Raw genomic sequence first — 18,310 nt, 5'->3', positions numbered from 1 at the left:
GCTAATGTCAGTCAAAGATAGAACAAACAAACAAACAAACATGTTTACTCTGCTGAAGGTAGCTACTAGTCTGGCAGTGACTACCATGGCATAGGTTAAATTGATTGACAGTGTGTATACCAAAAGATAGCAATGTGATTTAGCTGATGGCTTTCAGAGTTCAATACAGGACTGAAACGTTAGTTACCTTGTCAGAGCGACGTGTATGCGGTAGGCGAAGTCAAGAGCAGGACACCGAGCTACTGGCAGAAACTTTACTGGATTCAGTGCAACAAAACAAAGTACACTGGCAACCTCGAACAGCGAGGGAAATAACAAGACCCGCACACATAGGCAACTGCCGCGAAGACCAAAAACAATAACGCACAATACACAATGAGAAACAGAGGGTTATAAAGGGAACACAATAAAACATAATGGGAAACAGGTGTAAACAATAAAGACCAAACAAGACAAACACCGAAACATCGATCGGCAGCAGCTAGTACTCCGGGGACGACGAACGGCGAAGCCTGCCCGAGCAAGGAGGAGGAGCAGCCTCGGCTGAATCCGTGACATATTCCGACCACTCCCCCTGCCGGTCCTGGCAATAGGACCTCAGAAACCTACCCACATCCTGGTTCACTCTCTCCACCTGCCCGTTACTCTCGGGGTGAAACCCTGAGGTAAGGCTAATCGAGACCCCCAGACGTTCCATAAACGCCCTCCAGACTCTAGAGGTGAACTGGGGACCCCGATCAGACACTATATCCTCAGGTACCCCGTAATGCCGGAAGACGTGTGTAAACAGGGCGTCAGCAGTTTGTAGGGCTGTAGGGAGACCTGGCATAGGAATGAGACGGCAGGCCTTTGAAAACTGATCCACAACGACCAAGATCGTCGTATTCCCCTGGGAGGGGGGAAGGTCCGTGACGAAATCCACAGAGAGGTGAGACCACGGTCATTGTGGAACGGGTAGGTGTTGTAATTTCCCTCTTGGTAGGTGTCTAGGCGCCTTACACTGAGCGCACACTGAGCAGGAGGAAACATAAACCCTCACGTCCTTAGCCAAAGTGGGCCACCAGTACTTTCCACTAAGGCAGTGCACTGTCCGTCCAATACCAGGATGGCCAGAGGAAGGTGACATGTGAGCCCAATATATTAATCGATCACGAACCTCGAGCGGCACGTACTTCCGAACCTCTGGACACTGTGGGGGAGTAGGATCGGTACGTAACGCCCGCTCGATTTCCGCATCAACCTCCCATACCACCGGTGCCACCAGACAAGACTCCGGAAGTATGGGAGTAGGCTCAATGGACCTCTCCTCTGTGTCATATAGTCGGGACAGGGCGTCTGCCTTAGCGTTCTGTGACCCTGGTCTATAGGTGAGCGTAAACACAAATCGGGTGAAAAACATAGCCCACCTAGCCTGGCGAGGGTTCAGCCTCCTCGCCGCCCGGATGTACTCCAGGTTACGATGGTCAGTCAAAATGAGAAAAGGGTGTTTAGCCCCCTCAAGCCAATGCCTCCACACCTTCAGGGCTTGCACCACAGCCAACAGCTCCCTGTCCCCCACATCATAATTGCGCTCCGCCGGACTGAGCTTCTTAGAAAAGAAAGCACAGGGACGGAGTTTAGGTGGCGTACCCGAGCGCTGAGACAGTACAGCACTGATCCAAGCCTTGGACGCATCCACCTCAACTTGGAACGCCAAAGAGGGATCCGGTGCTGGGAGCCGAGGTAAACAGGTCATCCTTCAGATGCCCAAAAGCCCTGTCCGCCTCAGCCGGCCACTGCAGACGCACCGGACCCCCCTTTAGCAGAGAGGTAATGGGAGCTGCTACCTGCCCAAAGCCCCGGATAAACCTCCGGTAGTAATTGGCAAAACCCAAGAACCGCTGCACCTCCTTCACCGTGGAGGGAGTCGGCCAATTGCGCACGGCTGAAACACAGTCAATCTCCATTTCCACCCCTGACGCGGACAACCGGTGTCCCAGGAAGGAGATGGACTCCTGGAAGAACAGACATTTCTCCGCCTTTGCATACAGGTCATGCTCCAACAGTCTACCAAGCACCCGACGAACCAGGGACACATGCTCTGCGCGGGTAGCGGAGTATATTAGAATGTCATCAATATACACCACTACACCATGTCCATGTAAGTCCCTGAAAATCTCATCCACAAACGATTGGAAGACTGAAGGAGCATTCATTAACCCGTATGGCATGACGAGGTACTCATAGTGACCCGTGGTGGTACTGAATGCTGTCTTCCACTCATCTCCCTCCCTAATGCGCACCAGGTTGTACGCGCTCCTGAGATCCAATTTTGTGAAGAATCGCGCCCGTGTAATGACTCCGTCATACTAGCAATCAGAGGGAGAGGATAGCTATATTTGATGATGATCTGATTGAGACCACGGTAGTCAATACACGGGCGTAAACCCCCATCTTTCTTCTTAAAAAATAAAAAACTTGAGCATGCAGGGGAAGTGGACGGCCGTACAGTGGGGAAAAAAAGTATCTAGTCAGCCACTAATTGTGCAAGTTCTCCCACTTAAAAATATGAGAGAGGCCTGTAATTTTCATCATTGGTACACGTAAACTATGATAGACAAAATGAGGAAAGAAAATCCAGAAAATCACATTGTAGGATTTTTTATTAATTTATTTGCAAATTATGGTGGAAAATAAGTATTTGGTCACCTACAAACAAGCAAGATTTCTGGCTCTCACAGACCTGTAATTTCTTCTTTAAGAGGCTCCTCTGTCCTCCACTCATTACCTGTATTAATGGCACCTGTTTGAACTTGTTATCAGTATAAAAGACACCTGTCCACAACCTCAAACAGTCACACTCCAAACTCCACTATGGCCAAGACCAAAGAGCTGTATAAGGACACCAGAAACAAAATTGTAGACCTGCACCAGGCTGGGAAGACTGAATCTGCAATAGGTAAGCAGCTTGGTTTGAAGAAATCAACTGTGGGAGCAATTATTACGAAATGGAAGACATACAAGACCACTGACAATCTCCCTCGATCTGGGGCTCCACGCAAGATCTCACCCCGTGGGGTCAAAATGATCACAAGAACGGTGAGCAAAAATCCCAGAACCACACGGGGGGACCTAGTGAATGACCTGCAGAGAGCTGGGACCAAAGTAACAAAGCCTACCATCAGTAACACACTACGCTGCCAGGGACTCAAAATCCTTCAGTGCTAGACGTGTCCCCCTGCTTAAGCCAGTACATGTCCAGGCCCGTCTGAAGTTTGCTAGAGTGCATTTGGATGATCCAGAAGAGGATTGGGAGAATGTCATATGGTCAGATGAAACCAAAATATAACTTTTTGGTAAAAACTCAACTCGTCGTGTTTGGAGGACAAAGAATGCTGAGTTGCATCCAAAGAACACCATACCTACTGTGAAGCATGGGGGTGGAAACATCATGCTTTGGGGCTGTTTTTCTGCAAAGGGACCAGGACGACTGATCCGTGTCAAGGAAAGAATGAATGGGGCCATGTATCGTGAGATTTTGAGTGAAAACCTCATTCCATCAGCAAGGGCATTGAAGATGAAACGTGGCTGGGTCTTTCAGCATGACAATGATCCCAAACACACCGCCCGGGCAACGAAGGAGTGGCTTCGTAAGAATCATTTCAAGGTCCTGGAGTGACCTAGCCAGTCTCCAGATCTCAACCCCATAGAAAATCTTTGGAGGGAGTTGAAAGTCCGTGTTGCCCAGCGACAGCCCCAAAACATCACTGCTCTAGAGGAGATCTGCATGGAGGAATGGGCCAAAATACCAGCAACAGTGTGTGAAAACCTTGTGAAGACTTACAGAAAACATTTGACCTGTGTCATTGCCAACAAAGGGTATATAACAAAGTATTGAGAAACTTTTGTTATTGACCAAATACTTATTTTCCACCATAATTTGCAAATAAATTCATTAAAATCCTACAATGTGATTTTCAGGATTTTTTTTCTCATTTTGTCTGTCATAGTTGACGTGTACCTATGATGAAAATTACAGGCCTCTCTCATCTTTTTAAGTGGGAGAACTTGCACAATTGGTGGCTGACTAAATACTTTTTTCCCCCACTGTATGTATCCCTGTCTCAGCGATTCGGCGACATATGTTTCCATAGCCGCCGTCTCCTCCTGAGACAGAGGATACACATGGCTACGTGGAACCGCAGCGCCTACCTGGAGGTTTATCGCACAATCCCCCTGTCGATGGGGTGGTAATTGAGTCGCCTTCTTATTACAGAAGGTGAAAGCCAAATCGGCATATTCAGGTGGAATGTGCATGGTGGGAACTTGGTTCGGACTTTCCACCGTCGTGGCCCCTACGGAAACACCCACACACCTCCCGACACACTGATCAGACCATCCCTTGAGAGCCCTCTGTTGCCATGAAATGTTGGGGTCATGAGACGTCAACCAGGGAAGCCCCAACACCACGGGAAATGCAGGAGAGTCAAATACAACCAAATTATCTCCTCATGGCCCTCCTGCGTTTTTCATCCTGAGCGGCGCCGTGACCTCCCTAATCAACCCAGACCCCAAAGGGCGACTATCTAGGGCATGGATAGGGAAGGGCACATCCACTGGAACTATTGGAATCCCTAACTTATGGGTGAAATGGCGGTCGATAAAATTCCCAGCTGCGCCTGAATCGACTAGCACCTTATGCTGGGAATGAGGAGAAACCTTGGGAAACACCACTTTAATCCACATATGCACAACAGGGAGCTCTGGGTGAGTTGGGCGCCTACTCACCTGGAATGACTCATCAGTGCGTGGCCTACTGCCTCAATTCCGAGGAGACCCTCCCCAGCACCGACCAGCAGTGTGTCCTCTGCGGCCACAGTTGGTGCAGGGGACGGCCTCTCTCCTGGTTTCTCTCCTAGTACCAGCACTTCCGAGCTCCATCGGGGTGGGCTCGGAAGTGCTGGGGGATGGAATGGACGGCCCCGAGTCCGGACGTCCGCGGGTGGCCAACAGGGTGTCCGGGCGAATCGACATGTCCACCAGTTGATCGAAGGTTAGGTTTGTGTCCCTGCAGGCCAATTCCCGACGCACGTCCTCCCTCAGGCTACATCTGTAGTGGTCGATGAGGGCCCTCTCATTCCATCCCGCGTTGGCAGCCAGTGTCCGGAAGTCCAGTGCAAACTCCTGCGCGCTCCTCCTCCCCTGTCGAAGGTGGAATAGACGTTCACCCGCCGCCTTACCCTCTGGTGGATGATCGAATACTGCCCTGAAGCGGCGGGTGAACTCCGCATAGTTGACTGTGTCGGCGTCTATTCCCCCCCACTCGGCGTTGGCCCACTCCAGCGCCTTGCTGGACAGACAGGAGATGAGGGCGGACACGCTCTCGTATCCCGAGGGCGCCGGGTGGATGGTTGCCAGGTAGAGTTCCACTTGGAGCAGGAAACCCTGACACCCGGCAACTGTGCCATCATAAGCCCTCGGGAGCCATAGCCGAACTCCACTGGACCCCGGAGATGAAGCGATGCGCATAGCTGATGGTGGTGGTATCGTCGGAAGAGGTGTAGACCAACTTCTTCTTTCCCATCGCTCCACAGTTTTTACCACCTGTTCCATGGCGGTGCCGAGAGCCTGGATCATAGCCGCTTGTTGTTCTACACGCTCTTCTATTGATCCAGCTGGCACCGCCGCTCCTGCTGACTCCATGTCTAAAAGGTGCGTTATTCTGTCAGAGCGACGTGTATGCGGTAGGTGAAGTCATGAGCAGGACACCGAGCTACTGGCAGAAACTTTACTGGATTCAGTGCAACAAAACAAAGTACACTGGCAACCTCGAACAGCGAGGGAAATAACAAGACCCGCACACATAGGCAACTGCCGCGAAGACCAAAAACAATAACGCACAATACACAATGAGAAACAGAGGGTTATAAAGGGAACACAATAAAACATAATGGGAAACAGGTGTAAACAATAAAGACCAAACAAGACAAAACACAGAAACATCGATCGGCAGCAGCTAGTACTCCGGGGACGACGAACGCCGAAGCCTGCCCGAGCAAGGAAGAGGAGCAGCCTCGGCTGAATCCGTGACATACCTAGCTAATTACCCAGCTAGGCTAGCAAGCTAGCTAACTTTAAGTTACCTCTAATTGAGAATCTTCCGTTTTGTTGTGAAAAAAAAAAAAATTATGGTATCGCATCACTTCTCAGCTGTTGTTGACATGGATTCCCCATCAGTTCAGCCTGAAATTCCCTCTGATAATATTTGGTCACTGCATCAATCTTGATACCCGCAAGCCACTGGCAGAATCGGGGTGAATCTTTGGTAGGTAGAATGGTGAAAGATAACTCATTTTGGTGCTTGTTTGTAATTAGCACAGCCAGGCACAGAACACCACACGGGCATGATGACAATCAGTGAAAAACTAACGTTTTCAAAAACATCTTGCCTAGAGAAGTTCTGAGATTACTGTGTGTTGGTCATTCGAAGAAAACAACCCCATTATTCTAGTTTGTGGGAACGGTCCATCTACCTAGCGGGCGGTATCAGCATTCACTATGAATACCAGACTTTGTGGTTCACTATGAGCAGACCAATACACAGGGAGTTGAAACTTCACGATTTTACCAGTGAAATTAAAATGTGCTAGTTCTAGCTTGTGGTTTGGATAATTGTGATGTTTATGATAAAAACAGAATGTCGTTAATATAATAATGACTATATGCCGTGGCAGAGCCAGGGTGAAATTACCCTTTCAAGTACATTTCCTGCAATTATACACATTTTGCCAAGGGGCAGAGAGAACATTTTGCAATTTTATAACCAACTTCCTGCAATTATACAAATTTTGCCATGGGATGGGGGCCGGGGGCCTCCTAGCGGCCAGGGGCCCTAAGCGACCGCTTATGTCGCTCATGCCCAGGGCCGGCCCTGTTGACAAGTATGCACAGTACCAGACATAAAGAATCCAGGCTGGTGATGCTGCTGCTTTAGACTTGCTCTCTAAACACATATTAGGTCAAGGTCCAGGTGGAGGATGACATAAAGGACCAGTGAAACTGAGTACATGATGAAACGTAAGGCCATCTTTGACTTTGGTCCTGCTTGCCAAACCACTCCCTTGAAGTGGCTTATACACTACACAGTACTACAGACAGAGGTGACACCTCAGGTGGACACTATATTGTTCAAGTCTCTTATCACAGGTTGAAATCGTTTTAGAAAATCAAAGAACGAGAGAAAAGGGAGGAGAGAGGTAAAATAAAAGGAAAGTGGGTGGAAGTGTGTCTGGGGCGGCAAGTGATGTTGCGACACAATTCTGAAATAAACCTCTCTCTCTCTCCTCTCCTTTCGCAGTGTGCCCGCGGGGCATTTTGACATTAATGACTGCCTCTACACAACCCTAGACTACCACACACAATCCGAAGCTCGCATTAAACAAACCATGTGCACAACTTTATGAAATTTGTATTCAATATGTTCACTTCTCTTCCCTGTTTCCCTCTCTTTCTCCATACACCTATTCCCCTCCTTTGCCTCCCTCTCCACTGCTACCAAACAGACAAGAAAGAGTCTCCCTGACATGTTTTCAGCTTCACTTCCTTCCTGCCCAGAGGCACTGCTGGTGTATCTCGTTAGTTCTCACACAGCCAACTTCTCCTCTCCACTTTGCCAGGAGCTAAAAACCTGATCGGGGAGAAAAAGGGATAAAACGAGATAAAATAAATAAAGGGAAAAAGGGGAGGAGAAGAAGAAAGGAGGGCAGGGAAATGAAGAAGTTTGGCTGCTGAGGTATTCCACAGACCTACATGGGAGACGGTTGATATCACTTAACTAATTGCAGCCATGAGAAAGGCGATGCGGAGAAGGACACACAGGAAAGAGGAGATATGAGAGGGTTATTCTCTCCCTATGGACAGAGTCAATACATGTTGTGCTAAAAGGCTGTTTCATCATTCTGACTATTTTATTTGGATCCACAATGTAACATTGTGACATTTAAAGAACCTATTTTAATCGATATTTATGCCTCTGTAGGACAAGAGTCCATATGAGTACTTGATACAACAATATTTTCAGTGTTCCTTGACTTCACATACATCAGCCTAGGTTCTAAGCAATCATAGGTTTTCGCTTAAAGCGCAACTGCTCCTAAAAACCAACTCATTTAGAAAACAGCATTTTTTCTACTGTCAAATTAAATTTTCGTCATAAAGTCAGTCTTGTCCAAAACTGAGTTTTGTACCGGAGTATGTCACAACTTGGGGACATGTCACAACTAAGGTTGGGTTTATTTCAATCCAGCCCACATGCCCACAGCTGGTAGCACACAAGTAATCATCAATTCAGAGTGCAGCTGCACGTGATCCGATTGTAATGCCCGTGGTAAATTTGGTTTCACTTTGGATATCCCTACGGGGCTAGTTAGAGACCATTGGTAAATTACACCGTGTAAGTGGGACAATGTTAAAATTCCAATAGCTCCAAATGTCAATGTCTTAAAACCTCAATCCAACTATAAATTAATATACATATATTGAAAGCTTTTAATAAGAAAACTACAAGTTGTGCAACGTGTACATGTTGTCTCCTTTACGTTGTGTAATTTATTGACGGTCACTAACTAGCCCCGGAGATAGGCTATCCAAAGTCAAACCAACTTTGCTGCGTTCGCACACCCGCCTGCTGATGCTAACTGCCGAAATAACTCTTCCCACCTGCGAACGTCCCACCAGCGAACACCCACATCAAACCACACCCCGAAACCAACTCTTGGCCGCTACCATTTCTTAATTAACCAAATCTAAAGCGAGGCCAAAATAGGAAGTGCAGTTGCCCTTTAAACTATCCAGATGTGACTATCATCTCTCTTCCCTTTGTGGATGCGTTACAAGTTACCACTTTACTTCAAATCTTGTCTCCCACCTCTCCCCAAGTAAAGACAGTCGGGCACAATCATGGTTGGTCCCAAGATTGATGTACCTTACATACAGTGCCATCAGAAAGTTCACACCTCTTGACTTTTTCCACATTTTGTTGTATTACAGCCTGAATTTAAAATGGTTTACATTGAAAAATGGTGTCACTGGCCTACACACAATACCCCATAATGTCAAAGTGGAATGTTTTATTTTTATTTCCATCAGTCGAGCAGTGAATTTCAAACGCAGATTCAACCACAAAGAACAGGGAGCTTTTCCAATGCCTTGCAAAGAAGGGCACCTATTGGTAGATGGGTAACATTACAAAAAAGCAGACATTGAATATCCCTTTGAGCATGGTGAAGTTATTAATTACACTTTGAATGGTGTATCAATACACCCAGTCAGATACAGGCGTCCTTCCTAACTCAGTTGCTGAAGAGGAAGGAAACCACTCATGGATTTCACCATGAGGCCAATGGTGACTTTAAAACATTAATTGTTGTGATAGAAAACTGAGGATGCATCGTGTTTGCAATAAGGCACTAAAGTAAAACTACAAAAACCGTGGCAAAGAAACAAACTTTATGTCCTGAATACAAAGTGTTATGTTTGGGGCAAATCCAACACAACACATCACTGAGTACCACTCTTCATATTTTCAAGCATGGTGGTGGCTGCATGATGTTATGGATATGCTTGTCATCGGCAAGGACTAGGGAGTTTTTTAAGAAGAAAAAAATACGGAATAGAGCTAAGCACAGGTCAAATCCTAGAGGAAAACCTGGTTCAGTCTGCTTTCCAACAGGCCAAATATACACTGGAATTGCTTACCAAGACGACATTGAATGTTCCTGAGTGGCCTCGTTACAATTTTGATGTCTGTTTAGCAATGATCAACCAACTTGACAGAGCTTGAAGAATTTTAATGCACAAATATTGTACAATCCATGCGTGCAAAGCTCTTAGAGACTTACCCAGAAAGACTCACAGCTGTAATCACTGCCAAAGGTGATTCTAACATATATTGACTCAGCGGTGTGAATACTTATGTAGATGAGATATGTCTGTATTTAATTTTCAATACATTTGTAAAAATGTGTAACAACATGTTTTCACTTTGTCATTATGGGGTATTGTGTGTAGATGGGTTAAATATATATACATTTTGAATTCAGGCTGTAACACAACAAAATGTGGAATAAGTCAAGGGGTATGAATGATCTCTGAAGGTACTGCATTACCAACTCCTCTCTCGCTATAACACACACACACTGACACATTTAGTCATCCATCAGAGCACTGAGTGTTGTTTCTGCCCCCACGTCACACACTTAGGTATAAATCAGAAAGGCTGATTTCAGGGTTTAGTGTTTAAATAATTGAATTGAATTGAATTAATTTATCAGGATCTAGCACCTTCAGACAGCACATCTGACAGAGAGAGCGAGAGAGCGAGCGAAAATCAAAAATGGGATACGGGAAGAGGGATAAAAAAAGATCCTCAAATAGTTACCAGAGAAATTATAAAAATTTAAAAAAGAAACAAGACATGTCCAAATCTATCACACGTGTAAAGGTTTTTTCGAGAAAAGAAGAAAAAAAACACGGTATAAAGTACTACTATAAAAAAACATATTCAGGCTTTGAACCAGTGCTACTTCAGCTGAGCATGATTTATCCTAACTTCCACAGGTTAGTAACAACCAGGGGTGCAACTTTCACTGGGGACGGGGGGGACATGACGCCCCCACATTCTGAAATTGCATTTTTGTCCCCTCCAGTTTTATCATTGCACTGTGATACCAAAAGTGGCATCAGAGCGGTCGGGTAGGCTGTTTGGCGGGTTCAGCCGGCTGGATTTAGGACCGCACGGACACTACAGAACGTGCGGACAGTCTGTGTGAAGGCAAATCGTCTGAAAGGCTGGCTTCACTTATAGGACCGGCAAGGCGGGTCACGATAGAAGATGGAAGAGAAATATAAATGGAAGAAATTGGAACATATGAATAAATATGGAGTGGGGAATTGCACAAGTCTTCTGGAAGATCTGGTAAAAGAAGAAGGGAGATAAGGAAAAAATGAGAAAAGTGGATTTTTTTTTGAGGGAATATGGAATGGAGGATCGCACTGAACTTTTGGAAGAGCTTGAGAAGGAAAGTGAACGTGATAAGAGTGAAGGGTTAATTAATTGTGGTGGCAGGTGCAGTGATGACCGCTGAGAAGGAGCTGAGTGTAGAGGGAAGGGGTGGGGTGGGGTGAGGAGGGTTGGAGTCAAGTGCAAGTTCGGGCCTCGTCCCGAGGATGAAAAGGATGATTCTGGCCCAGTGGGAGTGAGATTTGTGGAGTGAATGGATCCTTGCATTTTGGCTGATCCATATGTGGTGTCAGGTTGGGTGGAGAAGAAGTTGAGTTGGTGAGAGTAACTCAGAGTGGACTAGTGATGATTCACTGTGTTTCTTCAGTCCAGAGGGAGCGGGCACTACGAATCACGCGATTAGGGACAAGAAATGTGACTTGCTTTGCTCTCCAGAGCAGGGCACCATTGAAAGGAGTGATAACGGGTGGCATTAAGTATTGAGGAGGATCAGATGAAATGGAAGATTCCCGGTGTCTGTGATGCCTGCCGTTTGGTGGGACGCAGATTCGGTGGAGAGCGTGGGGAAACGGAGAAGACATCTTTGCCCGACAAGGTCAAGTTAGGAAGTGTAAGTTATCCCATGAGAACTTTTGTTCCAAAAATACTACAATGTTTTAGGTGTCAAGTTGCAGCATTGTGTAGGAGGGAGATTCCTAGATGTGAGAAGTGTGCAGGAAGGCATGAGACAAAGGAATGTGTAGTATCGGTGGAGAAAGTTGTGTGTTAGCTGTGGGGGTGCCCATGGGGCTGGAGATCGGAGGTGTCTGTTGAGAGAGGCGCAGGTTGAGGTTGCCAGGGTTAGAGTAGTACAGAAAGTGTCAGTATGCCAAAGCAGTGAAGAGAGTGGTAGGGTGGGTACAGGGTAAGGGATACTGAAAAGATTCCTGTGAGTAGGCAGAGACCAAGATAGAGTGATGGGAAGAATACTGTATGTGCTTCAGTAAGGTGGGCATTTTAGCATTGATAGCCATGGTTGTCAATTGTACTGCAGAAATGGATCGGAAGTCACAGAAAATAGTTGTGGTGGCAGCGGCAGAGAAGTACTTGGGATTGCAAGGATTTATTGCAGAACAGTTGCAGGGAGTGTTGAGTGGTAGTGTTCTATCCTCTCAGCTCATTGGTCTGGAGTAGGATTACTGTAAATAGGGTTAAACCGTGGAATGGGGTGGTGTGTTTTTTAGAGAGGGCTAATAGTTGGCAGGGCAATTTTACTTTTTCCCCAATTTTGTATTAACGTATCAATAATTTAATATAAGTAGGCCGTGAATGGCCTCACACCAGAACAGTACGTGGCAGTGTATGCACCTAAAAGTTGGATGCGATCCGCCAACTAAATCCTAAAGAAGAAGAAGGACCGGCAAGGGAAAGATTAACGGAGGCAGCTGCTGTTTGTGTGTGTTGCACTTTTTCTCTGAGTTGTAAAAGCAAGCAGTGCAGAAACTGGCTGATGTAAGCAAGGTACAGTTGAAGTTGGAAGTTTACATACACCTTAGCCAAATACATTTAAACTCAGTTTTTCACAATTCCTGACATTTAATTCTAGTAAAGACTCCCTGTCTTAGGTCAGTTAGGATCACCACTTTATTTTAAGAATGTGAAATGTCAGAATAATAGTAGAGAATTATTTATTTCAGCTTTTATTTCTTTCATCACATTCCCAGTGGGTCAGAAGTTTACATACACTCAATTAGTATTTGGTAGCATTGCCTTTAAATTGTTTAACTTGGGTCAAATGTTTCGGGTAGCCTTCCACAAGCTTCCCACAATAAATTGGGTGAATTTTGGCCCATTCCTCCTGACAGAGCTGGTGTAACTGAGTCAGGTTTATAGGCCTCCTTGCTCGCACACGCTTTTTCAGTTCTGCCCACAAATTTTCTATAGGATTTAGGTCAGGGCTTTGTGATGGCCACTCCAGTTGCAAACCGTAGTCTTGGCTGTTTTCTTTTGATTTTCCCATGATGTCAAGCAAAGAGGCACTGAGTTTGAATGTAGGCCTTGAAATACATCCACAGGTACACCTCCAATTGACTCAAATGATGTAAATTAGCCTATCAGAAGCTTCTAAAGTCATGACATCATTTTCTGGAATTTTCCAAGCTGTTTAAAGGCACAGTCAACTTAGTGTATGTAAACTTCTGACCCACTGGAATTGTGATACAGTGAATTATTAGTTAAATAATCTGTCTGTATACAATTGTTGGAAGAATTACTTGTGTCATGCACAAAGTAGATATCCTAACCGACAAAACTATAGTTTGTTAACAAGACATTTGTGTAGTGGTTGAAAAACAAGTTTTAATGACTCCAACCTAAGTGTATGTAAACTTCCGACTTCAACTTTAACTGCTGCTTGACTTAACAGAAAAAAGTTGTATTTATTCCCAGTGCTGAGCTATTAGTGTAACTGACATGTAACGTTAGCTAATATTTAAAGTGGAACTGACAGCATTTTAGCATCATGAAGTCTTATTCAAATCTGTTCATATACACCCCCAGGAAGAATTACATTTTTATTTTATTTTTTATCAGCGAGCACTTAGATATGGTCATTTTTATGTTTTCATAAATTCTTAGAATGTTTGGGAATTACATATACAGTGGGGAGAAGAAGTATTTGATACACTGCCGATTTTGCAGGTTTACAAAGCATGTAGAGGTCTGTAATTTTTATCATAGGTACACTTCAACTGTGAGAGACGGAATCTAAAACAAAAATCCAGAAAATCACATTGTATGATTTTTAAGTAATTAATTTGCATTTTATTGCATGACATAAGTATTTGATAAATCAGAAAAGCAGAACTTAATATTTGGTACAGAAACCTTTGTTTGCAATTACAGAGATCATACGTTTCCTGTAGGACTTGACCAGGTTTGCACACACTGCAGCAGGGATTTTGGCCCACTCCTCCATACAGACCTTCTCCAGATCCTTCAGGTTTCGGGGCTGTCGCTGGGCAATACGGACTTTCAGCTCCCTCCAAAGATTTTCTATTGGGTTCAGGTCTGGAGACTGGCTAGGCCACTCCAGGACCTTGAGATGCTTCTTACGGAGCCACTCCTCAGTTGCCCTGGCCTTCTTCTTCCTGCAAACACGGCGAGTGGAGTTTAGACCAAAAAGCTCTATTTTTGTCTCATCAGACCACATGACCTTCTCCCATTCCTCCTCTGGATCATCCAGATGGTCATTGGCAAACTTCAGACGGGCCTGGACATGCGCTGGCTTGAGCAGGGGGACCTTGCGTGCGCTGCAGGATTTTAATCCATGACGGCGTAGTGTGTTACTAATGGTTTTCTTTGAGACTGTGGTCCCAGCTCTCTTCAGGTCATTGACCAGGTCCTGCCGTGTAGTTCTGGGCTGATCCCTCACCTTCCTCATGATCATTGATGCCCCACGAGGTGATATCTTGCATGGAGCCCCAGACCGAGGGTGATTGACCGTCATCTTGAACTTCTTCCATTTTCTAATAATTGCGCCAACAGTTGTTGCCTTCTCACCAAGCTGCTTGCCTATTTTCCTGTAGCCCATCCCAGCCTTGTGCAGGTCTACAATTTTATCCCTGATGTCCTTACACAGCTCTCTGGTCTTGGCCATTGTGGAGAGGTTGGAGTCAGTTTGATTGAGTGTGTGGACAGGTGTCTTTTATACAGGTAACGAGTTCAAACAGGTGCAGTTAATACAGGTAATGAGTGGAGAACAGGAGGGCTTCTTAAAGAAAAACTAACAGGTCTGTGAGAGCCGGAATTCTTACTGGTTGGTAGGAGATCAAATACTTATGTCATGCAATAAAATGCAAATTAATTACTTAAAAATCATACAATGTGATTTTCTGGATTTTTGTTTTAGATTCCGCCTCTCACAGTTTAAGTGTACCTATGATAAAAATTACAGACCTCTACATGCTTTGTAAGTAGGAAAACCTGCAAAATCGGCAGTGTATCAAATACTTGTTCTCCCCACTGTAGTTAGGCATTTGTGAAAATTCTATAGCAATATAGAGTGGAAAAGCGGCCATGCGTTTGGACAAATAATAGACACTGCTGTAAATAAAACCTAATAAAAACATCTCTCGTCCAGGACTGGAGTCTACACAGACAGGTGCACCATAGCCAATAAGAGCTACAGTAGGCCTTTATGCAAACAAGCCATTTGCCACACAGGCCTGCCATCACTCACTTTGAACTGGACTGTGTGTTTACAGGCAGTTGCAACAACGCGACTTCAGGTCATTCGAACGCATTCGGCAAAAGCATACACCGGAATGGATTTCTGCAAATACCACGGTCCCCTTACATTTGGGAACTTTACAGTCCGATTGATCAAACAACCATCAACGGAAGGCTATCTTTCCCTATATGCACATCAACAACTAACGCTAGCCAGAGCAAGATGAGCAAAAATCTAACAAAGAAACATTAGATTAACCCTCAAACTTTTTCAGCTAATTGGCCATCAAAATTGCACTGATAAACGATGGGGAATAGTAAGTAGCCTGCTCGTCCTTCTGCAGCTTGCCTGCCAATGCATGCTTGTCCCAACCAAGCACCCAAGCTAACTGGCTAAAGTTGGCTAGCTTGCTAACTAGCTACTTCCAGACACAAATGAGCGAACACCTTACTCTGACCATTTTACTCGCCCTAGCAGAGCTGGTTAGGCTGTTTACATGTTATCTAGAGCGTTCATGACTAACTATTACTTTTTTTGCCTACGTTTACTGACACCAGTCATATTCAGTGGGTGTAGCGCGTTCGTAAATTCATCAGTTATTCTGTACTTTGGCACAATCAGACGAGAGTGCTCTGAAATCAGAGTAGATAGCCAGAGTGAAATTGCGAACGCAAGAGATATGCTAACTGGATAACAGTCGTTTAAGTTCAGCATAGCAAAGCGATTCACATTTCTTGCTCGCTAACCAAATGACACCTGCGTCTCTAGCTGTGCAGCCACCGAAAAACGATATGAGAGGAAAAAGTCAGTCACTCTACAGATTCTCCCTTCTCCCTGTTTTTGTTTGCTTGGAAATGTTGATACTGGAGACTTCTCAGAAGAAACTGTGTAAGCAGGCATTTATAGTGTCAAAGAAATGCATTTCCATTAATTGGAAGGTTGGTTATCCTTCCACAATGTCACAATGGATGGCAGAAATGTCAAGTTATGTATCACTAGATTTGATTTATTACAAGATTAAGGGTATACTGTGCAACTTTCATAAGGTTTGGATGCCTTATATGGAATACTGTACGATAAAAGGAGTCTGTATTGAAAACATGCCCACGTCAGGGGAGATACAGTGGGGGAAAAAAGTATTTAGTCAGCCACCAATTGTGCAAGTTCTCCCACTTAAAAAGATGAGAGAGGCCTGTAATTTTCATCATAGGTACACGTCAACTATGACAGACAAATTGAGGAGAAAAAATCCTGAAAATCACATAGTAGGATTTTTAATGAATTTATTTGCAAATTATGGTGGAAAATAAGTATTTGGTCACCTACAAACAAGCAAGATTTCTGGCTCTCACAGACCTGTAACTTCTTCTTTAAGAGGCTCCTCTGTCCTCCACTCGTTACCTGTATTAATGGCACATGTTTGAACTTGTTATCAGTATAAAAGACACCTGTCCACAACCTCAAACAGTCACACTCCAAACTCCACTATGGCCAAGACCAAAGAGCTGTCAAAGGACACCAGAAACAAAATTGTAGACCTGCACCAGGCTGGGAAGACTGAATCTGCAATAGGTAAGAGCAGCCTGGTTTGAAGAAATCAACTGTGGGAGCAATTATTAGGAAATGGAAGACATACAAGACCACTGATAATCTCCTTCGATCTGGGGCTCCATACAAGATCTCACCCCGTGGGGTCAAAATGATCACAAGAACGGTGAGCAAAAATCCCAGAACCACACAGGGGGACCTAGTGAATGACCTGCAGAGAGCTGGGACCAAAGAAACAAAGCCTACCATCAGTAACACACTACGCCGCCAGGGACTCAAATCCTGCAGTGCCAGACATGTCCCCCTGCTTAAGCCAGTACATGTCCAGGCCCGTCTGAAGTTTGCTAGAGTGCATTTGGATGATCCAGAAGAGGATTGGGAGAATGTCATATGGTCAGATGAAACCAAAATAGAACTTTTTGGTAAAAACTCAACTCGTCGTGTTTGGAGGACAAAGAATGCTGTGTTGCATCCAAAGAACACCATACCTACTGTGAAGCATGGGGGTGGAAACATCATGCTTTGGGGCTGTTTTTCTGCAAAGGGACCAGGACGACTGATCCGTGTAAAGGAAAGAATGAATGGGGCCATGTATCGTGAGATTTTGAGTGAAAACCTCCTTCCATCAGCAAGGGCATTGAAGATGAAACGTGGCTGGGTCTTTCAGCATGACAATGATCCCAAACACACCGCCGGGCAACGAAGGAGTGGCTTCGTAAGAAGCATTTCAAGGTCCTGGAGTGGCCTAGCCAGTCTCCAGATCTCAACCCCATAGAAAATCTTTGGAGGGATTTGAAAGTCCGTGTTGCCCAGCGACAGCCCCCAAACATCACTGCTCTAGAGGAGATCTGCATGGAGGAATGGGCCAAAATACCAGCAACAGTGTGTGAAAACCTTGTGAAGACTTACAGAAAACGTTTGACCTGTGTCATTGCCAACAAAGGGTATATAACAAAGTATTGAGAAACTTTTGTTATTGACCAAATACTTATTTTCCACCATAATTTGCAAATAAATTCATAAAAATCCTACAATGTGATTTTCTGGAGAAAAAAAATCTAATTTTGTCTGTCATAGTTGACGTGTACCTATGATGAAAATTACAGGCCTCTCATCTTTTTAAGTGGGAGAACTTGCACAATTGGTGGCTTATTAAATACTTTTTTTCCCCACTGTACCTATTTAGGCAATCCCTAGCTGGTGGGCTGCTCAGTCCTGGTCCAGGTGGTCTGCCGTCACTCTGGCCTAACATACCTAAAACCAATAATGAATGTTTCACTAAGATCCAAAAGCTGAGTGAGGTGTGTTGAGTTGGGACAGTGCAGGGCGGTGGACTCCTAGGGGCAGGAAGTGGCGATCAAGCTATATTGTGTGCAAGTAAAAAGAGCTCTACATTACTATTCGGCCTATGATATGAATTACAGTGCCCTCCGTAATTATTGGGACAGTGAAGCAAAACAAACAGCAAATGCATCCAACAAATTTGTAGAGTCACAAGCTTGATCATTGAGTGCTATAAATATGGGACCAAATACTTAATTTTAATACACATA

This window comes from Coregonus clupeaformis, chromosome 24 (genome assembly GCF_020615455.1).
Source record: "Coregonus clupeaformis isolate EN_2021a chromosome 24, ASM2061545v1, whole genome shotgun sequence".
NCBI lineage: Eukaryota > Metazoa > Chordata > Actinopteri > Salmoniformes > Salmonidae > Coregonus > Coregonus clupeaformis.
This window is presented reverse-complemented; position numbering follows the sequence as displayed.